This window comes from Canis lupus, chromosome 7 (assembly GCF_003254725.2).
Source record: "Canis lupus dingo isolate Sandy chromosome 7, ASM325472v2, whole genome shotgun sequence".
NCBI classification, from domain to species: Eukaryota; Metazoa; Chordata; class Mammalia; order Carnivora; family Canidae; genus Canis; species Canis lupus.
In genome coordinates, this window is record NC_064249.1 from 16236147 (window position 1) to 16262310 (window position 26164).

Genomic DNA, 26164 nt, shown 5'->3' on the forward strand with positions numbered 1-26164 from the left:
ATGGGATGACTGGGTGATGGGTACATGATGAGATGAGCACTGGATGTTATACTGTATGTTGGCAAATTGAATTTAAATAAAATAAAAACATAAAAGGGGCAGAGAACTGGGGCAGAAGCTAAAGTGTAACTGTTGAAGGGAGTTTTTGATTTTAGGATGAGAAAATTTCAGAAAAGGAAGAAAAAACGATGCAGGAGAGAAAGTGAAGAACCCTTCTCCAAGGGCTGGAGTGCTGTCCCCAAGCAGGATGAGGGATGAGCCTTCCTGTTGGCTGTAGGTGGGGTATGTACCAGTGGGGCAGGTGAAAAGGAAGGCGGGTTGTTGGATGTGGCAGTAAAAGCGTGTGGTAGAGGTGATCTTCCAAGTGCTTCTATTTTCTCAGTCTTAGAAAATAGGTCATTGGCAGAGAGTGACTTGAGGGAGGAGGTATGAAAGGATCAAAGAAAGGGGAAAGTATGACATAGTCTTCAAGGAGAATTTGGAGAACCCCTGGACTAGGGAAATGAGGTCTGATTGCTCAGAACCCCCTGAGATTAATGAGCATGAATTCAATCTATGGCAGTGAGTTAAGCCTGGGATTCTAGTGAGACCCTGAGGGAGGGAGGGAAGTGGGAATAGGCGGGAAGTGCTGGGATGGCAAGAGGGGTTAGGACAAGTTCAAAGATAGTAGGTTCGTTGGATTGCAAGGGCTGAGGTATTATTAAAGTTGGGCCACTGGACAGACTGAGCTTCCATAATCAGCGGTGATGATTTAGAAATCAGGGGTGCTTGAAACTGAAGTTCTAGAAGAGGTACAGTTACTTGGAATGGCAAGATCTAGATGTGATCATAGGAGTGAGTAGCTGAGTCAAGTGTGTTTTACTAAATAATATATATGATTAAGAAGTCACATTTTTCTTACATTTTCAACCTTGTCCCAGTTGAAGCCACCTCAGTAAATTATCCAAAACTTTGTGGGTTTTTAAAAATTATTTAATCATGAGAGACACAGAGAGAGAGACAGAGACACAGGCAGAGGGAGAAGTAGGGTCCCTGCAGGGAACCTGATGCAGGACTCGATCCCAGGACCCTGGGATCACGACTTGAGCCAAAGGCAGACGCTCAACCACTGAGACACCCAGGTGCCCCAAAACTTTGTTTTATTTCTCAGATGAAGCTGAATGAAATCTTTGTTCACAGGCAGCTCATAGGCCATGAATGACCCATTGTGACTCACAGATGCCCTGGGTCTCTGCATCCTGCACACATGACTAGGACATTTGATGAGACTCCCTAATAGGAAAAGACGGCTTTGAATCCCAAATGAACATTAGCATACATACTTGGGGTTGATGAAGTATACTTGAGTAATTTCTGTAAAGCCAAGGGATATTTTATTGATTCTAACCAAATAGCAGATTGCTGTATTTCCCTTTGTGGTTGCCATGTGCATTATGCAAATTTGCCTTTTAAGTATACCCCATGAGGCAAAGAATTTGAAAACCATGTACCCAGAAAACCTAAATCAGAACCCTTAAGTTGAATGTTTTGTCCTCAGCAATTGAGTTGACTGGGAAAAAAAAAACAAGAACAAAAAAATTTCAAGAATACAAGCTCAGATCAATTATCTCACTGAAAAAAAATTAAAAAGACAAAGAACTATCCAAAATTTCCAAGTGAGGTCAAAAGGTGAGTAAAAATTTGGCTTACACTCTCTGTGTTAACTATAGTGTTGAAAAGTTAAAACAGTGGTTAAGAAAGAAGCAGATCCAAACTCTTTAAGAAGGATTGTACTAGGGGTGCCTGGATGGTACAGTCCATTCAGTGTTGGACTCTTGATTTCGGCTCAAGTGCATGATCTGAGGGTCGTGGGTTCAAGCTTGGTGTCAGGTTGCATGCTCAGGGCTGAGTCTGCTTGTCCCTCTCCCTCTGCTCCTCTCCCCACTCACTCTCATTCATTCCTTCTAAAATAAATAAATACATATATAAGATCTTAAAAAAAAAAAAAAAAAGAAGAAGGCTTCTACTAATCACGCTTTAGACAATTTGGGTGACCCAGAGAGGGCCTCTGACCTGTTAAATGAAGGCATGGGGCAGCCCGGGTGGCCCAGCAGTTTAGCGCCACCTTCAGCCCAGGGCCTGATCCTGGAGACCCAGGATCGAGTCCCACGTCGGGCTCCCTGCATGGAGCCTGCTTCTCTCTCTGCCTGCGTCTCTGCCTCTCTCTCTCTCTCTTTGTGTCTCTCATGAATGAATGAATAAATAAATAAATAAATAAATAAATAAATAAATAAATAAATAAATAAAGACATGAACGCCTTAGTCTGGAAAATGAGATGCTATACCTTAGGAAAATCTGTTAGCAAGGGTTTTGTTAGCCAGAAACCATATCGAACCCCAACATCTTCTTTCCTGAACTTTTTATTTAATCAAGGATTCTCCATTTGCTGCCTTTATAGAAAGTAGGGGATTAAGGAGGCTCTGAACTGGCCAAAAGAATTAGTTGTAAGGATCTTCATGATGATACACAGGAGCTGTTCAAGGGCATTTTCCTTCTGCTCATTTTAATGGCCTGAGATAACAGATAAAAATGAAGGCCTGTCTTCTGGGGCTGGTGAAAGCACAGCAGAAGAGGATAAGACAGTACCCAAGGCCTTAGCCACTGGGAGACGAATGCTTCTAGACGTCACACCACGGGTGAGTTTGCAAAGGGATTGTCAGAACCATGGAAGGCCATGACCAGGACTGTGCCTGACCTAAGGGGGAGAGAGGAACCCACTGAGCACATCAGAGGCCTCTCTACTTGAGGTCAGCTTTGTAGCAGTGAGCAAACACTTGCCTATTTTCATTAAGCCTATGCTTTGGAAGCAAATTCTGACCTACTTTCAGAGGAAAAAAAAACTATTCTCTTAAAAAAAATGGTAGCTGTAGAAACACGATAGGCTGATCGAATAATAATCTTTCCCCATTTTCTTTCAAACAATCCCAAACATCAACTTTTTCGTTCTACAAGAAGTCTTTCTAAGAAAGAGTTCAAGTGGATTTTCAGCTACCTGGCCAAGTATTCTGATTATTTTAACTCATGGAATGGAATTTATTCTCAAATTATTTGGGGATGGTGGTGGTGGTGGTAGTGGTGGTGGTGGTGGTGGTGGTGGTGTGTGTGTGTGTGTGTGTGAGAGAGAGAGAGAGAGAGAGGAAGAGAGAGGAAGGGGGGGGGGCGGTGGAGAGGGAGAGATTTTTAAGAGCATGTTAATGCTAGACCAATCTAAAGATGTATGTTTTAAGAGAGGCAGAGAGCTAGCTTCCTTTTTGAGGAGGGGCAGGATTCACGCCTACAAACAGCGCCTAACGGCCTGGAACACTAAAAGCACATTCTCAGGACATGCTGAGGTAACCGGTTTAAACTTGCCAAAGGATGCTTTTCCACTTGGCTCACAGCTATTCATTCATATTGGTTTTGACCATCCCACTTGTTTTATTTTTAATTCCTTATTCATTTTCAGGCCTTTCTATATAGGGTTAGCAAGAAATTGCTAATTCCAGAGCTGGCATTTGTGACACTGAACTAGAAGATGAAGTGAGGTTTTAGAAATCTCATGTTTTCACATTTCCTCCATGTTCAGCCTAAGAATCTTTCAAATGTTGATACTTAATTACAGAAAGTGTTAAGTTTTAAAGGAACCAATCTGCGGGAAGTTGGCTTTAGGTTATTTTTCAGTGGTGCTTGGTAAACACTAAATTCATTCAAGCAAAGATTAGCCTAGAAAAGTTACTTGAGGGGAAATACAAATCTCCCATATAGAGGAAGTTCAAGCAATTTATGTAGATACTTTGTCCTCAAGGAGGTGAGAGTAACTTCCAGTCCTTAACTGCAGGCAGCAGGTAGTGACTTCCGAAGAGTATGGTATGGAAAGGGGGTAAAGAGTAAATTTATGGTGGAGGAACCTGGCAAAACTGCCTCAGCCAGGTGACTAAGGTCAATGTAAACAGTGATGTCATGTTGATAATATGTACCCTTGATAGGATGAAACAAAAATGACACTTACCCTTCTTCCTCCCCAAAACCCATATCCCCAGTCTAATCATGAGGAAAATATCAGACAAATCCCAGTTGGGGGACATTCTACAAAATATGTGACCAGTACTCAAACCTGTCACGGTCATCAAAAACAGGGACTATTTGAGAAATTGTCACAGCCAAGAGAAGCCAAAGGAGACATGATAACGAAGACTAACATGGTGTCCTGGGTGTGATCCTGGAATAGGAAAAGGACATTATGTAAAAAAAAAAAATAAATAAAATAAAATAAATAGATAAATAAATGAAATCTGTAGATATGGTCTTTAGTTAATAATAATGTATCAATATTGCTTTAATGTGACAAATACACCATCCTAACAGAAGATGTAATTGGGAAAATGGAATGTGGGGTATATGGGAATTCTCTGTACTCTATATTCCAGTTTTCTATAAATCTATAGCTTTCTAAAAGGATTTTATTTATGTATTCATGAGAGACACACAGAGAGAGGCAGAGACATAGGCAGAGGGGGAAGCAGGCTCCCAGTGGGGACCCTGATGCGGGATTCGATTCTAGGACCCCAGGATCACAACCTGAACCAAAGGCAGATGCTCAACCATTGAGCCACTCAGGCATCCCCTAAATCTATAGCTTTTCTAAAAATAAAAACTATTTTAAAAAGTTACTTGAATGAAAGGTAAACATGCTGTCCTCACACAGTTTAATGCAGAAAATCTAATCATGAGTTGGGTGCTCCTGAGCCATCTGAACCCTATAAATATGGGCTCTACCATTCAGACAATGCTGTGAAGAGAAGTATGTTCCCAAGATCCCAGCTCTCCCATTCTGGGCCCTTCCCCTCATACAGATAAGAGCTCATACCCAGTTTTGTGCTAAGCATTTAGCTCACTAATTGCCCTTTACCTTCACAGCAGCCAACACTAGGAAGTAGGTAGGTGCTGTTATTATTATTCTTTTATTCACTCAAAGAAATGACACCCAGAGAACTGAAGGGCCCAAGCTCACCCCGCCTGTAATGGTGGAGCTGGGATAAACACCCAGGCTGTCTGGGCCTCAAAGCCAGTGTTCTTATACCTCTATCATTTGTGTGCTCCTGCCCCCCACCCCCACCCCTTCTCTTCCAGGTATTCAGGGGCTCCTATTCTCTCCAACAGGAATCCTCAGGTTACGAAGGGCCAAACTGCTGATGACCCACGGTGTCAGCGGGACTGTGTAGACTCAGTAGAGAAGTAATGGAGGCGGGGCAGGTGCTGTGAGCAGGGTGGGAAAGCACCCCTCTGAAGTAACGCCTGATTTCTAATTATGCCATTGGCCCCGATCCCACACTCAGATCCACACAGGGACTTGTGGTGATACAGAATCCCATCCTAGAATCTGTTCTAGCTCTGAACCTAAGTGCTGTACGCATCTGACGTTTTGGAAACAATCCAACCTTCGGGCATTTTCAAGTGGTTTCCATAATAAGCACCAGTGAACCCACAGGTGTGCCTAGAGGAGGGTCTGTGAGGCTGAGCATACTTTCTCAACCCTGTATTTCAGAAAAGTTGCCTCCCTTTTATTTACAAAGTAAGGTGAAATTGCATGTGCCAGCCCAAATGAAGAGAAGTAGGTTCTTTTTCATTTTTGCAAAAGATGGACATGAGACTTTGAGAAAGTAATGTGAAAGAACAGCTTCTCAAACTCTGTCCCTTTCCAGGACGCCTGGGTGGCTCAGTGGTTGAGCATCTGCCTTTGGCTCAGGTCATGATCCTGGCGTCCTGGGATTGAGTCCTGCATCAGGCTCCCTGGAGGGACCCTGCTTCTCTCTCTGCCTCTCTCTCTCTGTTTTTCTCATGAAGAAATAAGTAAAATCTTAAAAAAAAAAAAAAAAAAAACCCATCTCTGTCCCTTTCCATAAATTTCCTTAAATGGTTATAAAGTTCACAACTTAATAAAGACCCTTGGAAAGGCTAGTCGAAGAATAGATCCATTCAGGAACTTCACAAATATAGGGGGGCTAAATGTGAAATATTCCAGTCCAACTTCCTGCTGGAAAAGTCAAAGCTGGTTTAGATCACTTGGAGGGGAGACTGCACCTCCGGAACATGCCCTTTGTTTTATGAGTTCCCTGGGGCATGGTGTGGTGACAAGGCTTCTCTTTTTTCCCTTGGGTTATCTGTTTTCTAATGTTTCCACAGTGGACATGTGTTGCTCTTCTCCTAAAAGAAATAAACAAGAAAAGCTATATACATACATATATCAGAAAGGTCAGGTGGTTGTTTTGACAGGAAATTGCTTACCTGGAAAATCGTGACTGTGAGCGTGCACAAGAGTGGTTCTTCCTGTGACTGACCAGGCATTGCCAAACAGTTTGAGGGAGATTTCTTCTGGGAGTGCAGCAAGACTGGGGAATTCCTTTGAACCACTGTTGATGGGTTGAAGGTCTGGCAGAGGGTTTTGAGTAGTCTGGTTTCACGGTTTGAACAAATAACTTGCAGACAATTCAGAAAAACAAAACAAAACGCACCGCCAAGGTTGGAACACAGATCAATGTAAGGCACTGATACCAATCAATCTGGAAGAAAAGAATGAGGGTAAATCAATGACCTTCCAAAACTAAGGCTTTCATTCTGAAGCTGGTGTGTTCATTTCTTTTTCAACTCTGCTCAGGAAAGAACAGGGAGGAAAAAAAATCAACTTTAGTTTACATGTGCAGGACTTATATTGTCCAGTTGAGTCCACCTTTCTCCCCTATAGCATCATGATTTAGGGGATTAGAGTCAACTCCAAAGTGGGCTCATGTGGACCCAAGGGTTGGCAAACTTCTTCTTAAAAGGCCAGATTGTAAATATTTGAGGTTTGATCACCCCTTGTTAGCAACTACAGAACCTTGCTGTTATGGTGCAAAAGTAGCCATGGATAAAATGTAGGGGAAGAGTTTGTGGTCTAATAAAACTTCCCAGAAATAGCTGGTGGATAGGATTTGGCCCATGGCCATAGTTTGCTGACTTCTGGCCTAACCCAATCCCACCCTCTTGCCAGCAGTTAGGTTACCCAGGCTTAATCCAGTCCACATAAACTAGTTTCCTAGTGATAGTTACTGATTGAGAGATAGACATATGACCTAAAGCAGCCCAATGAGAAAGGGGAAAGATTTTTGTTCGAAGTCTGGGGTAGAGTGGTTTGATCTCTTGGTACCTACCTGAGTACGGAAGCATATAATCCTGATTCTTACTGGCAACCAGTCTACAGATATGAAGGGAACAACCTTCAGATGAAGTAGACTCTGGATGACAGAAGAGGAAGATGGAACTTGGATTCTTGATGGCATTACTGGACCACAGAATAATTTAAGCCTGTTTCCTATCCAACCTCTGGATTTTCAATTATGTGAATCTGGAAATTTGCTTATTGGAAAAATTTCCACTTTGAGATGGGATTTCTATTATCTATTACTTGCAGCTAAATGCATCCGATCTGATGGAACATTTTGAAATAAGTTTATGACTTTTAAAGGTTGCAAATGTTAACAAGAGTTGATGTCTGTTTCCATAAAATTTCCTTTCCATCATTAAAAAATAATTGTGAGGGGCACCTGGGTGGCTCAGTGGTTGAACATCTGCCTTTGGCTCAGGTCGTGATCCCGCTGTCCCGGGATCGAGTCCCACATCAGGCTCCCCACGGGGAGTCTGCTTCTCCCTCTGCCTATGTCTCTGTCTCTCTCTCTCTGTGTCTCTCATGAATGAATAAATAAAATCTTTTAAAAATAATAAAAAATAATTGTGAAAAGCAGGAAATGAAATAGCTCATTTTAACTGCCTAGATTGATTGGTGTGGGTCTTGCAGGGGGCAGGGAAGGTTTGATTACATGACCTTTAATTTATGGAATATCTGGGTTCAGGATACTTTTCCTGTGACTTGACTAAGAAGATGGATATAAGAGGCACCGAAGACCTAGACGAGGTCACCAAGGACCTTGAACATGAAGTCTTCCACTCACACCCTTGGTTTTAAGCACAGGTCTCTTCCCTTTGGCATCTTCAAGCCCTAATCATAAGAAAGTATTTTTCAAAAGCACGTCTAAAACTGTAATAATGAAGGTGATCTAGATCCTTAGGCCTTAATGAAAAGAGTTGATCAAAAACAACAATCATAAATAACCACTTGTAAAATGCAAAAAAAAAAAAAGTACTTTTCATAAACAGCATCTCATTTCGAAGTTTAATGTTCTTTATGCCACTCTTATTATAGTCATAGGCCATTGTTCTATATTCATTTTAGTCTCTCTTAGTTGTGTGAATTTATAGTTCTGGCGATCTACACAGTTACTTTAATAAAACTAGGGAACTTGAGTTTTAGAATAGATTTTCTTCCAAGTAGGTCCACGTATAGTATTAAGTTAGTTAGTCATCTTCCTAATGTTGTTAAGGGGTAATTTAGATTAGATAAGGTCCCCTGTCATACTAATATTTAAACTGAAGTATAGAAAGATAAGTGAATTCAGCCTTGCAAAAGTAAGTACGAAACATGAGTTACTCATTCGTTAAAAAAGATATTACTGAGGGCGTACCGAGAGCCAGGCAGTGAGTGTTCTAGGCCTTATTACAACACAAACTCACAGCTGTCCTGAAGCTTATATTCTGGAGGCAGAGGCAGATGTCTGATGTGAGGTGGTAAGAAGTGGTAAGAAAACACACAAAGCAGAGTCCAGCAGAGAAGCTGATTGGGCAGAGGTGGAAGGTGGTATCTGATCGTGGTCATTTTCATCCTCAGCTGGGACCGCCTCTGAGACAGCACATACTTCCTTGTTTGAGAAACAGCAGAGGGGCTGGTGTGGTTGGAGCAGAATGAATGAGAGAGATGGACGGGACATATCGTGTGTCGACATTATTCTGAGAAAGATGGGAATTGTTGAGTGTCACTAGCCTACAGATTCTCTGACAAGCCTAAATATCGCCAGCAATACCAAGACAGCAAAACTGATGAATTCCTACTATTCAGTAAGCTGATTTATAGTCTTAACAAGTAGTTGAATGGCCATTTATTACATAGTGAAGGGATTAATTCATTGTTATTTTCCAGGGCAGCTTGTTCTACCAGGAAAAAGCTTTGAAACTCTACTTCATGATCATAACTTTTCATTTGGTCCCTTCACATCTAAGGAGGTGTGTTTCTGTAACACCTGTCTTATCCTTTCCCCATAGATTATGTAGAGTGGAGCTGTGTGATTTATCAAGTGCCTACCAACATGTCTGGCTCAAAGCAGATGCTCAAAGAAAGTAAGCAAAAGAATGAGCACAGCAAAATATCATGATAAAGGATTCTCTATAAAAATTATCGCAATAAAATAAAGTTGTCAGACTTTAAGTGTTTAGCCTAGGATCCCTGAAAAGACAGATTACAAGCACTTCTTTCCTCTTTCTTGTGTCAAATTATTTTCTTAAAAAAAAAAAAATCATGTGGGATCCCTGGGTGGCTCAGTGGTTTAGTGCCTGCCTTTGGCCCAGGGAGTGATCCTGGAGTCCCGGGATCAAGTCCCACATTGTGCTCCCTGCATGGAGCCTGCTTCTCCCTCTGCCTGTGTCTCTGCTTCTCTCTCTCTCTCTCTCTCTCTTTCTCTCTCTCTCTTTTTCTCTTCGTCTCTCATGAATAAATAAAACCTTAAAAAAATCATAAAATCAAAATCTGCATTGTGATGACAGTGTTTGAAGATAAATTCCATTTGTAGGTGATCACAATGCCTGAGTAAGATTTCAACGGTGTTCTAGGAAAGCAATGTAAAATATCATGGTTTCTTTTTGACATTTTACATATGCTAAGTATTTTGCTTCTCATAGAATACCCTTCAAATACAGCAGTATGAATACTTCACAAGAAGTAAGAAAATGAAGAAAAAAAAGTGCAACTTTCCAAATTTTTGGCACAAGAAGGTGAAACTTAAAGTCAGAGCAAGAAATCTACATCCCATTTCCAGGCATCTAGGTTACTAGGTTTTATTAACATAAAAATGATATTTGCCAGTAGAAATGCAGGGTCAGAAAACATTAAGATAACACGTAAGAAAGAATTTCTGCTGGGTAAAAATGTAATAGTCAAAAGCAACAAATTATTAAGTGTCTACTTTCAGAAAAATTTTTTCCCATCAGAAGTGATTTTCTCTACTTGCTTAGTTACAAGTGACCACCGTGAAGGGGGTACTTAGTGATATGTCCATTTAAAAAGGAGAGACGGGGCTCCCGGGTGCTAGTTGGTTAAGCACCTCTCTTCTGCTCAGGTCATGATCCCGGGGTCCTAGGATCAAGCCCCACACTGGGATGTCTGCCCCTCCTTCTCCCTCTGCTGCTTCCCCTGCTTGTGCTCTCTCTCTCCCTCTATCAAATAAATAAATAAAATATTTTTAAAAATAATAAAATAAAAAGGAGAGACAGAGAAGTCCTTGGATCTGTGCTGCCCAATATGGTAGCCCTAGCCACATGCGGCTATTAACACTTACATATAATTAAACAAATTAAAAATTGTGCTCCTCATTTGCACACATTTCAAATGCTCAGTAGACGTGGTTAGTGGCTATTCCACTAGGAAGCACAAGCACAAATATAGAACATTTCCATCACTGCAGACATTTCCACTGGGTAGTACTGCCTTAGGAAGTACAGCTAGGGGATGCAAGCTGATACCATCTTTCATTAAGGTGGACAAGCAAGCTACTCTGGAAAAGGAAAAACAGGTCACACCAGATGGCTCTTTGGGAGGGTAAATGAGTTTAAAGACAAGATAGAAACATTAATAGTTTGTGTGGATGTTCAAGAAAGTTACTAAATTTCCATACCAGAAATTATTTTAAAGTTTCATCATCTGAGAACCAGAGGCAGTATTTTGTTATGCGTAGGGAACTTGGTTCGGAGAGAAGAATGGACAGTTTTTTGGATGGAAGAAAATGTGCTAAAAGCAATATCCTCCAAAGACTGGTGTGGTAAGCAATGTTTTCTAAAATGATTGTAAATTACTTAGAAGACACAATACATGGTTTAATCTTCCAGAAAGTATTTTGCTGAGGTTGGTGCTAAATATCAAATCAGTGCAGAGAAAAGAAACTTTTTGGAAAAGTTCTCAAGAACTGGAGTAAGCAGAAAGATAAAATATGAAATTCAGTGAAAACTGGTGTTAATTATTATATTTAAGGAAAAATAATCCAAATTAGAATAACTAAATGATAGAGTGCCTGGGTGGTGCAGTAGGTTGAACATCAACTCTTGATTTGGGCTCAGATCATGATCTCAGGGTTGTGGGATAGAGCCCAGCGTCAGGCTCCGTGCTCAGCATGGAGTCTGCTTGAGGTTCTGTCTCACCCACTCCCTCTGCCCCTCCCCACCCTGCTCATTCATTCTCTCTCTCTCTCTCTCTCTCTCTCTCTCTCCCTCATTCTTTCTCTCAAATAAGTAATAAATCTTAAAAAAAAAAGAATAACTAAATGATGATATCTGAATTAGCAGCTTCACATCAAGAACAAAATCAAGAATTCATGAAGACTGATCCTTTGGTTCCCATTTACTGCTGATGGCTAAAAGCAGTAGACAAAGTAAGGAAAAGATTTCCTTCCTCTGGATACATGCAGACTAATGTACATGTCTTGGCAAAGGAAGCTTTGTGTGGGATTTTAGTGCTCTACTATTCCTAACCCCTGCACACCTCCTCTGCTGGGCTGGGCATAACTCTATAAGGTGCCCTGCCCAGGGCCCTCCATCTAAAACCATAGGCTACCAGTGCATAAGCTATGATGCTTCCAAATGTAAGAAGTTTTACAACCTGGTCTCTCTTTGTCAAGACATATGTGGGGAAGCTTGGAAACATTCTTGAGAGAGCCACCAAAATCATCATCAGGGCAGGATAAAAATGGATTTTTTGTTGTTATTAGAAAGGCAAAGGGACATATAAATAAAGCTTGTGAAGTCATAAGGGATTGGGGAATGGTTGAAATATACTCTTGTTTAGCAAACCCTAAAGTATTAGAACCAGGGACAATTAAGAGGTCTTTTTGATCAAATAAAAGAAAATCCATTTTATATAGCAGATCAAGAACTTTTAGAAAACATAGCTGTGTAAAAGAGAGCACTGGTTAACTTTATGGATACAAATTCTGTAGTATGTTAATAAGAAAATTTGGGGATATTTTGGATTGTTTTCCTAAACATTTAAGTTAATGTGTTGGAAGCAACCCAAATCCAAGAGATCCACTGCTGCTCCTGTGAGATATAGCCTAGTTCTGTGTAAGAGGATGTTGCCTGGAATCAGCTTGACACTTTATACATTATCACTCTTTTGGCTCCGTCTGCATTCCAGTGAGAAAATCAACATTGTACTTGACTGGTTAGACAAGATCTAGTTCTGAAGAAAGCTCATTAGATTATTTTTATTAATATAAACATATAAAGTTAATAAGAGTTCTTCAGAAAATTTCAAGAGGAAAGATCGAACTGTGGATAACATTGGGACAATTACTTCCAAGATGTTTTTTTTAAAGATTTTATTTATCTATTCATGAGAGACACAAGACAGGAAGAGACATAGGCAGAGGGAGAAGCAGGCTCCCTGTGGGGAGCCTGATGTGGGACTCAATCCAGGACCCTGGGATCATGACCTGAGCCAAAGGCAGATTGAGCCACCCAGGCATCCCCCAAAATGGGTTTTTTTTAATCAGGCCCTAAAGTGTCAGAAGATTTAGAATTGCCCTTTCCTTAGAAAATATTGAATATAAAATTAAAAACTAAAGAGCAAACTGACCAACAAAAGTCCCAAACTTTTACTCAAAATATTTTTTATTAAGTTCTTAATTTTAATTCCAATATAGTTAACATACAGTATTATATTAGTTCACAAGATACAACGTAGTGATTGAACAATTCTATTCAAAAGATTTTTCTATTTAGAGCTCAAGTAATACATATTCATGTGTGTGCACGAGTGTGTAGAATTTTCAGCATAGATATAAGCCATGTTAAGCTTACCAAAGGCACATAAATGTATTCGTTTCTACATAACAATTCTGCTGCCAAACCAAGGAGCTATATTGTGCTTTGGCTGAGATTTTCACAATTGCTTCCAAAGGTTATATGAATAGAGGACCCCGAGATAAGAAAGTAGCAAAGGCATTACTAGCCTTGATAAAGCAAAGGCAATTAAATCTTGGTTTGCTGTGTATTCATTTAATAAACAGCAGAACATTGAAAGAGTTACCTAAATTACCCAGATCTAAAGTATATTCACTTAAAACGGACAGATAATTGAGGGAAATGTGTCATTTTGGTTTAAGTTACCTGATTCAGTGCATTAATTCTCCTCCTTAATCTAAGTGGACATATGGAGACTACAGGGAATTTTTAGGCTAGCGAAGGATGTCTCTGGAATTTTCAATGATTATTGGTAGTTCTCTCCATAACTGGCCTGGTCTGAGTGTTCCACCTCATAACCAAAGTTGAATCCAATCCACAGGCTTCCTGCAAAAGGACCCACCCAGGAATGTTTGGGGATTTCTGTGTAACCTGGAGATAGCCACTAAGTTCTGGAGCTCTTTGAGATTCCTCGGACCTTTACAGTATGCCGAACATAATTTCTAATTAATCTAAGGAATTTAAGAACTAAGTTACTTAATAAAAGAGCTCTTATACCTGGATTAAGGTATCAGACCAAGAGGAAAGCATCAAGACTTGGTGGGATGATGTAAAAGGATGTTGCGTAAGAATCTGAAGTCATTACCCACTGACGGATCACAAAAGGTAATGTGAACAGGAAAATGCACCCCTAATAAACCTTTATTGCGGATCTGCAGGAGAGGAGTCCTGTAGAATGTAGTACATGCTCTAAGGACTATGCATTTTATTTTATTTAAAGATCCATTTCAACTTTTTGTTAAAATGGAGAAGTGTGTGTTTATTCAGGGAGAGGCTTAATTTATTTTTATATTGTAGTTGAATAATTACTCTAGAGAGTGGTATTGGCATGGATTGTGAGGGAGCCTGAGTAACCTCAAAATGAGGATAATAGTAGCACCTGCTGCAGAGGGCGGTGGTGACAAGTGAGTTCCTAACCCACCGCAAGGCTCCCAGCACGGAGGTGGGCACGTGCAGCGTATCCAGTACAACTTCACCGTCAGTATTGTGCTTGTCAAAATTATGATTAAGGAGGAGGGGCAAGGTGGCGGAAGAGTAGGGTCCCCAAGTCACCTGTCCCCACCAAATTACCTGGAAAACCTTCCAATCATCCTGAAAATCTATGAATTCGGCCTGAGAATTAAAGAGAGACCAGCTGGAATGCTACAGTGAGAAGAGTTCGCGCTTCTACCAAGGTAGGAAGACGGGGAAAAAGAAGTAAAGAAACAAAGGCCTCCAAGGGGGAGGGGCCCCACGAGGAGCCGGGCTGAGGCCGGGGCGAGTGTCCCCAGGACAGGAGAGCCCCGTCCCGGAGGAGCAGGAGCTGCACCGACCTTCCCGGGCGGAAAGGGGCTCGCGGGGAGGTGGAGCAGGACCCAGGAGGGCGGGGATGCCCTCGGGCTCCCTGGGACACTAACAGGCACCTGCGCCCCGGGAGAGTGCGCCGAGCTCCCTAAGGGCTGCAGCGCGCACGGCGGGACCCGGAGCAGCTCGGGGGGCGGGGGGGCGGCTCCGCGGAGGGGGCTGCGGGGCGGGAGCAGCTCGCGGGGGCTCGGGGGCGGCTCCGCGGAGGGGGCTGCGGGGTGGGAGCAGCTCGCGGGGGCTCGGGGGCGGCTTCGCGGAGGGGGCTGCGGGGCGGGAGCGCGAATCCAACAGCGCAGGCCCCGGAGCACAGGGCGCCGGGACACAGCCCAGGATCCGGCCTCCCCCCGGGACAGGCAGAGGCCGGGAGGGCCCAGGACAGCGAGGACGCTCCTGCCCCGAGCTGAGCAGATCAGCGGCCCCGCCCCGGAGCCTCCAGGCCCTGCAGACGGAGAGCTCCGGAGTTCCTGCGGGGGCTGAATCCAGGGCTCCAGAGCTGGCCCCGCCACTAGGGCTGTTGCTCCTGGGGCCTCACGGGGTAAACAACCCCCACTGAGCCCCGCACCAGGCTGGGGGCAGAGCAGCTCCCCCAAGTGCTAACACCTGAAAATCAGCACAACAGGCCCCTCCCCCAGAAGACCAGCTAGACGGACAACTTCCAGGGGAAGTCAAGGGACTTAAAGTACACAGAATCAGAAGATACTCCCCCGTGGTTCTTTTTTTCTTTTTTCTTTTTTTTTTTTTTTGTTGTTGTTTTGTTTTGTTTTGCTTTTTGATTTGTTTCCTTCCCCCACCCCCTTTTTTTCCTTTCTTTCTTTTTCTTTCTCTTTTTCTTCTTTTTTTTTGTTTTTTTCTTCCTTTTTTTCCCTCTTTCTCTTTTCTTTCCTTCTTTCTCTCCTCTCTTTTTCTCCTTTTCCCAATACAACTTGCTTTTGGCCACTCTGCACTGAGCAAAATGACTAGAAGGAAAACCTCACCTCAAAAGAAAGAATCAGAAACAGTCCTCTCTCCCACAGAGTTACAAAATCTGGATTACAATTCAATGTCAGAAAGCCAATTCAGAAGCACTATTATACAGCTACTGGTGGCTCTAGAAAAAAGCATAAAGGACTCAAGAGACTTCATGACTGCAGAATTTAGAGCTAATCAGGCAGAAATTAAAAATCAATTGAATGAGATGCAATCCAAACTAGAAGTCCTAACGACGAGGGTTAACGAGGTGGAAGAACGAGTGAGTGACATAGAAGACAAGTTGATAGCAAAGAGGGAAACTGAGGAAAAAAGAGACAAACAATTAAAAGACCATGAAGATAGATTAAGGGAAATAAACGACAACCTGAGGAAGAAAAACTTACGTTTAATTGGTGTTCCCGAGGGCGCCGAAAGGGACAGAGGGCCAGAATATGTATTTGAACAAATTCTAGCTGAAAACTTTCCTAATCTGGGAAGGGAAACAGGCATTCAGATCCAGGAAATAGAGAGATCCCCCCTAAAATCAATAAAAACCGTTCAACACCTCGACATTTAATAGTGAAGCTTGCAAATTCCAAAGATAAAGAGAAGATCCTTAAAGCAGCAAGAGACAAGAAATCCCTGACTTTTATGGGGAGGAGTATTAGGGTAACAGCAGACCTCTCCACAGAGACCTGGCAGGCCAGAAAGGGCTGGCAGGATATATTCAGTGTCCTAAATGAGAAGAACATGCAACCAAGAATACTTTATCCAGCAAGGCTCTCAGTCAAAATGGAAGGAGAGATAAAGAGCTTCCAAGACAGGCAGCAACTGAAAGAATATGTGACCTCCAAACCAGCTCTGCAAGAAATTTTAAGGGGGGCTCTTAAAATTCCCCTTTAAGAAGAGTTCAGTGGAACAATCCACAAAAACAAGGACTGAATAGATATCATGATGACACTAAACTCATATCTCTCAATAGTAACTCTGAACGTGAACGGGCTTAATGACCCCATCAAAAGGCGCAGGGTTTCAGACTGGATAAAAAAGCAGGACCCATCTATTTGCTGTCTACAAGAGACTCATTTTAGACAGAAGGACACCTACACCCTGAAAATAAAAGGTTGGAGAACCATTTACCATTCGAATGGTCCTCAAAAGAAAGCAGGGGTAGCCATCCCTATATCAGATAAACTAAAATTTACCCCGAAGACTGTAGTGAGAGATGAAGAGGGACACTATATCATACTTAAAGGATCTATCCAACAAGAGGACTTAACAATCCTCAATATATATGCCCCGAATGTGGGAGCTGCCAAATATATAAATCAATTATTAACCAAAGTGAAGAAATACTTAGATAATAATACACTTCTACTTGGTGACTTCAATCTAGCTCTTTCTATACTCGATAGGTCTTCTAAGCACAACATCTCCAAAGAAACGAGAGCTTTAAATGATACACTGGACCAGATGGATTTCACAGATATCTACAGAACTTTACATCCAAACTCAACTGAATACACATTCTTCTCAAGTGCACATGGAACTTTCTCCAGAATAGACCACATACTGGGTCACAAATCGGGTCTGAACCGATACCAAAAGATTGGGATCGTCCCCTGCATATTCTCAGACCATAATGCCTTGAAATTAGAACTAAATCACAACAAGAAGTTTGGAAGGACCTCAAACACGTGGAGGTTAAGGACCATCCTGCTAAAAGATGAAAGGGTCAACCAGGAAATTAAGGAAGAATTAAAAAGATTCATGGAAACTAATGAGAATGAAGATACAACCGTCCAAAATCTTTGGGATGCAGCAAAAGCAGTCCTGAGGGGGAAATACATCACAATACAAGCATCCATTGAAAAACTGGAAATAACTCAAATACAAAAGCTAACCTTACACATAAAGGAGCTAGAGAAAAAACAGCAAATAGATCCTACACCCAGGAGAAGAAGGGAGTTAATAAAGATTCGAGCAGAACTCAACGAAATCGAGACCAGAAGAACTGTGGAACAGATCAACAGAACCAGGAGTTGGTTCTTTGAAAGAATTAATAAGATAGATAAACCATTAGCCAGCCTTACTAAAAAGAAGAGAGAAGACTCAAATTAATAAAATCATGAATGAGAAAGGAGAGATCACTACCAACACCAAGGAAATACAAACGATTTTAAAAACATATTATGAACAGCTTTACGCCAATAAATTAGGCAATCTAGAAGAAATGGACACATTCCTGGAAAGCCACAAACTACCAAAACTGGAACAGGAAGAAATAGGAAACCTGAACAGGCCAATAACCAGGGAGGAAATTGAAGCCATCAAAAACCTCCCAAGACACAAGAGTCCAGGGCCAGATGGCTTCCCAGGGGAATTTTATCAAACGTTTAAAGAAGAAACCATACCTATTCTCCTAAAGCTGTTTGGAAAGATAGAAAGAGATGGAGTACTTCCAAATTCGTTCTATGAGGCCAGCATCACCTTAATTCCAAAACCAGACAAAGACCCCACCAAAAGGAGAATTACAGACCAATATCCCTGATGAACATGGATGCAAAAATTCTCAACAAGATACTGGCCAATAGGATCCAACAGTACATTAAGAAAATTATTCACCATGACCAAGTAGGATTTATCCCTGGGACACAAGGCTGGTTCAACACCCGTAAAACAATCAATGTGATTCATCATATCAGCAAGAGAAAAACCAAGAACCATATGATCCTCTCATTAGTTGCAGAGAAGGCATTTGACAAAATAAAGCATCCATTCCTGATCAAAACTCTTCAGAGTGTAGGGATAGAGGGAACATTCCTCAACATCTTAAAAGCCATTTACGAAAAGCCCACAGCAAATATCATTCTCAATGGGGAAGCACTGGGAGCCTTTCCCCTAAGATCAGGAACAAGACAGGGATGTCCACTCTCACCACTGCTGTTCAACATAGTACTGGAAGTCCTAGCCTCAGCAATCAGACAACAAAAAGACATTAAAGGCATTCAAATTGGCAAAGAAGAAGTCAAACTCTCCCTCTTCGCCGATGACATGATACTCTACATAGAAAACCCAAAAGTCTCCACCCCAAGATTGCTAGAACTCCTACAGCAATTCGGTAGCGTGGCAGGATACAAAATCAATGCCCAGAAATCAGTGGCATTTCTATACACTAACAATGAGACTGAAGAAAGATAAATTAAGGAGTCAATCCCATTTACAATTGCACCCAAAAGCATAAGATACCTAGGAATAAACCTAACCAAAGATGTAAAGGATCTATACCCTGAAAACTATAGAACACTTCTGAAAGAAATTGAGGAAGACATAAAGAGATGGAAAAATATTCCATGCTCATGGATTGGCAGAATTAATATTGTGAAAATGTCCATGTTACCCAGGGCAATATACACGTTTAATGCAATCCCTATCAAAGTACCATGGACTTTCTTCAGAGAGTTAGAACAAATTATTTTAAGATTTGTGTGGAATCAGAAAAGACCCTGAATAGCCAGGGGAATTTTAAAAAAGAAAACCATATCTGGGGGCATCACAATGCCAGATTCCAGGTTGTACTACAAAGCTGTGGTCATCAAGACAGTGTGGTACTGGCACAAAAACAGACACATAGATCAGTGGAACAGAATAGAGAACCCAGAAGTGGACCCTGAACTTTATGGTCAACTAATATTCGATAAAGGAGGAAAGACTATCCATTGGAAGAAAGACAGTCTCTTCAATAAATGGTGCTGGGAAAATTGGACATCCACATGCAGAAGAATGAAACTAGACCACTCTCTTTCACCATACACAAAGATAAACTCAAAATGGATGAAAGATCTAAATGTGAGACAAGATTCCATCAAAATCCTAGAGAAGAACACAGGCAACACCCTTTTTGAACTCAGCCACAGTAACTTCTTGCAAGATACATCCACGAAGGCAAAAGAAACAAAAGCAAAAATGAACTATTGGGACTTCATCAAGATAAGAAGCTTTTGCACAGCAAAGGATACAGGCAACAAAACTCAAAGACAACCTACAGAATGGGAGAAGATACTTGCAAATGACATATCAGATAAAGGGCTAGTTTCCAAGATCTATAAAGAACTTATTAAACTCAACACCAAAGAAACAAACAATCCAATCATGAAATGGGCAAAAGACATGAACAGAAATCTCACAGAGGAAGACATAGACATGGCCAACACGCACATGAGAAAATGCTCTGCATCACTTGCCATCAGGGAAATACAAATCAAAACCACAATGAGATACCACCTCACACCAGCGAGAATGGGGCAAATTAACAAGGCAGGAAACAACAAATGTTGGAGAGGATGCGGAGAAAAGGGAACCCTCTTACACTGTTGGTGGGAATGTGAACTGGTGCAGCCACTCTGGAAAACTGTGTGGAGGTTCCTCAAAGAGTTAAAAATAGACCTGCCCTACGACCCAGCAATTGCACTGTTGGGGATTTACCCCAAAGATACAGATGCAATGAAACGCCGGGACACCTGCACCCCGATGTTTCTAGCAGCAATGGCCACGATAGCCAAACTGTGGAAGGAGCCTCGGTGTCCAACGAAAGATGAATGGATAAAGAAGATGTGGTTTATGTATACAATGGAATATTACTCAGCTATTAGAAATGACAAATACCCACCATTTGCTTCAACGTGGATGGAACTGGAGGGTATTATGCTGAGTGAAGTAAGTCAGTCGGAGAAGGACGAACATTATATGTTCTCATTCATGTGGGGAATATAAATAATAGTGAAAGGGAATATAAGGGAAGGGAGAAGAAATGTGTGGGAAATATCAGAAAGGGAGACAGAACGTAAAGACTGCGAACTCTGGGAAACGAACTAGGGGTGGTAGAAGGGGAGGAGGGCGGGGGGTGGGAGTGATTGGGTGACGGGCACTGGGGGTTATTCTGTATGTTGGTAAATTAATTGAACACCAATAAAAAAAATAAAAAAAATAAAATTAAAAAAAAATTAAAAAAAAACAAAATTATTATTAATTGTTCGTACTTTTTAAAAGATGCATTTATATTTATTTGAGAGAGAGAGTGAGAGCATGTGCGAGGAGGGGAAGAGGGAGAGAAACTCAAGTAGACTCCCCTGTAGAGCCTGGAACCCAGCGCGGGGCTCCATCTCATGACCCTGAGATTACAACCTGAGCCGAAATCAAGAGCTGTATGCCAACTGAGCCATTCAGGCGCCCCATGTTAGATGTTTAAAATGTGTCCAAAGTCTCCTGTCTAAACACGGAGAATTGTGTCTCTGCCGCGCTCTCTCTCTCTCTCATGAATAAATAAATAAAATCTTAAAAAAAAACACAGAGAACTACTCTAAATGCTATAGAATTTTTCAGACTTTATAATTTAAATTATTAAAGGTGAAAGTTAAGCGTGTGTAGAAACACTGTTTCCTGGACTCATTTCTCCCTCTGGGAAGGCACACGGGTCAGAATCTCGGCTCTAACGGTGGCCACCGCTCCCTTCCAGCCTGTCTTGTCATGCCTGCCCTCCACCACCGCCAGGGCAACCCAGGGGAGAATCTGCGCTGTGTGGGCTCCTTGACCTCTCGTGCAACTCTGAGTATCTATAGATCAAGGATTGGTGTGACCAAGGAAGCGTGGGCAGCATATTTAATCCACGAATCGACATTTCACAGATGCGTGGAACTAAGCGAACACAGGAGGTGGCGTCCCCCTAAATCTCCTGAAGTTCCCAGAATCTCTCCCTCCGTCATTTCTTCTATGCTCAGAGCTTGTGTCCCTCTTCTCTCTGCTCTTCCTCATTTGTCGTTTTGGTAAACAAAGGCTAGATTTGAAAATTTCCATCTGCAATAACTACACCCCAAAAAGATGCAAATGCAATTGTGCTTTGTGTGTGGCTGTTCATTACTAACACATCCTCTCATCCCCTGCCGGGGTGGGGGGGCACCAGGCAGCCACAGGAAAAAGGATCGTCTGCCCTTAAAAGTCAAAGGCCTTCGTGGAGCTCTGGCCTGGCCTCTGCTGCTCCCCGAATGGGAGCTGTGGGAACGCTATACATGTTTCTACATAAAATGGAAGGCTGCCCCTTCAGCCAGAGCGCCTGCTTCAGAGAACATTGCTTCCTGGAGTCTGGCCAACCTTAGAGAATTTACCCAGGCGGCCCAGGAAACGCTGAACCACTTCCATTTATGGACATTTTCCTTTATCAATGAAGAACAAAGGGGAGCTGATTTTTTTTTTTTATGCCTTGATTGCTGTATTTTACACTTGCAATTTTTATGCACAGGCTGACATACTTAGAAGTCTCTGGGGAGTTCTGGGGCAGGGAACGGAGTCCAAAAGCCGGCATGTTAACAGCCAGTGCTTGTTTTTATCATAAGTGAGTTTGAAAGAGGGTGACATGCCAGACATTCCTTCTGAAAGTTAGCTAAGGTAATGATGGAACTGGAGGCAAAAATCAACATGTCACTTGTGATTCTCTTTGGGAGGTTGGGGGTGGAGAGATGACAGTTCTGTGGAGTGATTTACACAGCCCTGTACAAAGAAAAGTCCCCTGGATGATGACTGAGCTGCAAATAAAACAATGGGCCTCGGGGACTTCCAGGGCCTCAGCCTTCCGGGCCCGCCCCGAGGAAATGCACGAGCACCTTCCCAGCTCCGCAAGCAGAGAACTTCTGCCTCCAAGGTCATCCTCACTGATTCCAAGGCCTAGACTCTGGGTGGACCTGGCCGTTTGGGGGACGAGACGATGACAATCCGAGAGCTCACTTCCTGGAACAAAAGTCCAGCAGGAGTTTGAAACTGGTGGCCCCAAAGCAAACATTTCAGAAGGGCATCTCTTACCTTTTGTAAATTGGCCAAAAAAACAGGTTTCCGGAAGAGGGGTCCCCCTGCAATTCTTGGGTGGCGTTTCTGCCTGGAGCTCTTTGGAGCCTATGACAACCAGCAGGGGGTTAGGGCTGGACTCTGCCCTGACTTTGTCACAACTTGTACAGACAGAGGTGTGTTTCTAGTCCTGGGTCTGAGTTTGCACATTTGAACTGAATATCACCTCACTTATCATATAGATTGTTTTGAGATTTTTCTCTTATTTTTTTATACCAGGTTTTCTTAAAAGTATTTTTTACTTATCTATTTATTTTTTAAAGAGTTTCTTTACTTATTCAGGAGAGACACAGAGAGTGAGGCAGAGCCATAGACAAAGGGAGAAGCAGGCTCCCCATGTGGGACTCAATCCCAGGACCCCGGGATCACGACTTGAGCCAAAGGCAGACCCTCAATCACTGAGCCACCCAGGTACCCCTGAGGTATAATTTACACACAATCAAACTTCCCTGTTTTAATGTACAATTGGATTGCTTATTTATTTATTATAATTTTTAAAAAGATTATTTATTTATTTATTCATGAGAGACAGAGAGAGAGAGAGAGGCAGAGACATTGGCAGAGGGAGAAGCAGGCTCCATGCCGGGAGCCCGTTGTGGGACTCGATCCCGGGACTCCAGGATCACGTCCTGGGCCGAAGGCAGGCGCTAAACCACTGAGCCACCCAGGGATCCCCTGGATTGCTTTTTTAAAAATTTGGCTACTTTGGACCATTATTATATGTCAAAATACTTCTTTCATCCCCCCAAATGAGCCTCCTGCCCCATTGCCATCAGTCCCCCACCACTGCCAAGCACTGGTAGGTTCTTTCCTTATAGTTTTACCTTTTCTAGGATTTCATATGAATGGAATTATGTAGAATTTGGTCTTTTGTTGTCTGGCTTCTTTCACTAGCACAATGCCTTGAGATTCATCCATGTTCTGCATGTGTCAGTGGTTCATTCCTTTTTATTGCTGAATAGTCTCTAATGATTTTTGTCTGGATTTGGAAAAGAAAGATTTATTTGGGTCACACAGAAAAGCAAATAGACCTTCGTTGCCTTTTCGGAAAGCATGTGTCAACTGCATTTCATCATAAGAATTATTTAAATCCATCTTAGCTTTCCATTTCCCCTGAAATATAAGACCTTCCTACGCCTTATTCAAAATGAAGTTCTAAATGCAAAAATCTTAAAACATTAGGCAGGAAGACCTGGATGCAGCAAAATTACAAATTAATTCACAACTTCCAAGTAAATGTTGGCAATCTGGATAGGAATCTGGAAATTTAAAATTACCATTGGATAGTCAATTAGTAGAAGGATTGAAGCAAACCCCCCGATCTTTCTCATATGGTGTTTGTTAGTAATTATAGGAAGGGAAAACTGATGATGCTTACTGATAATAATAGCAATGAAAACTATTATTATTATAGCTAATTTATATAGTGTATATTATGTCTGGTACTTCCCTGAACACTAGGTGGATCATTAATGCATTTAATTTTCCCAGCTTCCCTACTGGGTAACTGTTCTATCATTACCCTCACTTTATAGATGAAGAAACTGAGTTTTAGAGAAAACAAAATAATGAGAGGTCAAGCCAGGATTTGGCCCTAGGAATCTGCTTCAGAACCTTGACTTTTGGGCACCCGGGTGGCTCAGTGGTTGAGTGTCTGCCTTTTGGCTCAGGTCATGATACCAGGATTCTGGGATGGAGTCCCACATTGGGCTCCTCGCGAGGAGCCTGCTTCTCCCTCTGCCTCTGTCTTTGCCTCTCTCTCTGTGTCTCTCATGAATAAATAAATAAAATCTTAAAAAAAAAAAAAAAGAAAAAGAAAAAGAACCTTGACTTTTGATCAGTAAAGCACTATGGAAAAAATCCTCAAATTGACAAAGGGGGTTGATACTGTCCCTGAGCAAGGTAGGAGATGAAGCCAAGGGCAGGGGTCTCCAGCCTGAGCCAGACAGGTTGTTGAGATGTGTGAAGAGGCCTGGAATAAGGCAACGAGAAGGGAGGAAGAACAGAGAAACACTGAAGTGCGCTGTTCACATAAATGGTTGCTGGATGGCCTGGTGCCCAGGTCTGGCTGCCCATTTCCTACCCCAGGTCCAGGTGACCTCTGGGGGCCCTTTCAGAGCTAACATGTTAGGAAAATCAGAAATTCTTGTTCAGAGTCATTGTGACTTGACTTTATCGATACAGGCCAATAGTCCACAACCCACCCTGGTTGGGTTGTCCTGGATGTTGATAAATAACCATTGGTTGCATATTGAATTCATTCAGTATTGTGAATTTGTCTTTTTTTTTTTTTTTAATGGGGTTTTTTCATTGGAAACTCTTTATAAACTCTGGAACTAGATTGCCTAGTTTTGCATCTTGGCTTTGCCAATTACTAAGCAATGTGACCTTGAGCATGTCACTTGACCTTTCAATGCCTCTGTTTTCTGATCTGTAAAATGGGCAATTCATAATACACCTATGCCATAGCATTGTTTCAAAGATTATTGTTCTGTATAAAGGATTTATAACAGTGATTACAAATAGTAGGCACTATATATGTATTAGCTTTTATTCCTATCACTATCCAAAAATGGTGGTAGATTTTATATATATAAAATTATCTATTATATATATAATTATTTATTATTACTATAATAATCTGTATATACATATATAAACTATAATAATCTGTACTAAAGTGAAATTTACCTTCAAGACTTTATCTTGCAGGGCTCTGTTCCTTGTTCCTGCAAGATTGCAGAGGATTTCACAACAGTGATGGGTATAAGCGCAAGACTCAGGGACTCCGGGACATGATTTCAGCCTCCATCATGTACTAGTTACTAGATGGGGAAATTATAAATACCTGGTCTCCAGGAACCGAAACTGTAGCAGCAGTTGGACACTATGAGTTTTGAGAGAGAAGAATCTTTATGTTGTTTGAATCCTGAACAGAGTCGAAGAGAAGAGTAGAAGCTTGGGATGAGGAAAATCGGAGTTTCCTTTTTATTCCTCCTTTTTTGTGTGTATGGCTGGAAATTTAGAGTAGATGGTAGCCAGTTTGCAGTAAACTGTCTCCCCCTGTGGTTCTTTGGTGCTGTATTCAGATCCTGATTATTCCTGAACACCTGGTTCATGGGCCACGTTTTGTACAAAACCGTCCTGAGCTATCCCAGTCAGCTCATACTACCCTCAACTGCATGCATAAACTGAAATTCTCACACCTTTTGACACAGAATCATGTACTATGCTATATGGTTTGTTGCCTTATGATATCATCTATAGAACTATCTTGAGAACATTCATTCATTTAGTCAGTGAACAACAATGTATTGGGACCCTCTGTAGTCCCTGATCATGAAAAGTAGGAGAACGATTGTTTTGAACAGACTGTGCGTATCTACTGAGTACATATAAATCTCTGATGATTTTTATTCATTTAATTAATTTTAAAATATTTTTAAAATGAATTAATTAATTTGTTTATCTGAGAGAGAGAGAGAGCGAGAGCACACAAGCAGAAGGGGAAGCAGAGGGAGAGGGACAAGCAGACCCCGCATTGAGAGTAGAGCCTGAAGGCGGCTCCAGCCCACCACTCCACAGGAGGTCATGATCTGAGCTGAAACCCAGTTGGTAGCTTAACCCACTGAGCCGCCCAGGTGACCCCCCCTCTGGCAATTTTTAAATTTCTAGTAGGAACCAAAGCTTTCTCTTTGACAGAAGTGTCTGCATTATTGCCACCAGCCTCCTTAGGCATTGGGACCATGTAGGGATACCTCAAGACTTGCAGTTGCCTGGACATCACTCCCTTCACCTAGCACGAGG

The 26164-nt window shown here is 41.9% G+C and overlaps 1 long non-coding RNA gene across 1 annotated transcript; it reads left to right on the forward strand.

Annotated features, from left to right (window-relative positions):
- Window positions 1–919: 919 nt before the first annotated feature.
- Window positions 920–25814, forward strand: LOC125755404 (uncharacterized). Its single transcript, XR_007411876.1, has 4 exons — window positions 920–1668; window positions 8778–9004; window positions 13494–13777; window positions 25070–25814. It is a non-coding gene; the product is annotated as an uncharacterized LOC125755404 (long non-coding RNA).
- The last annotated feature ends 350 nt before the right edge of the window (window positions 25815–26164 follow it).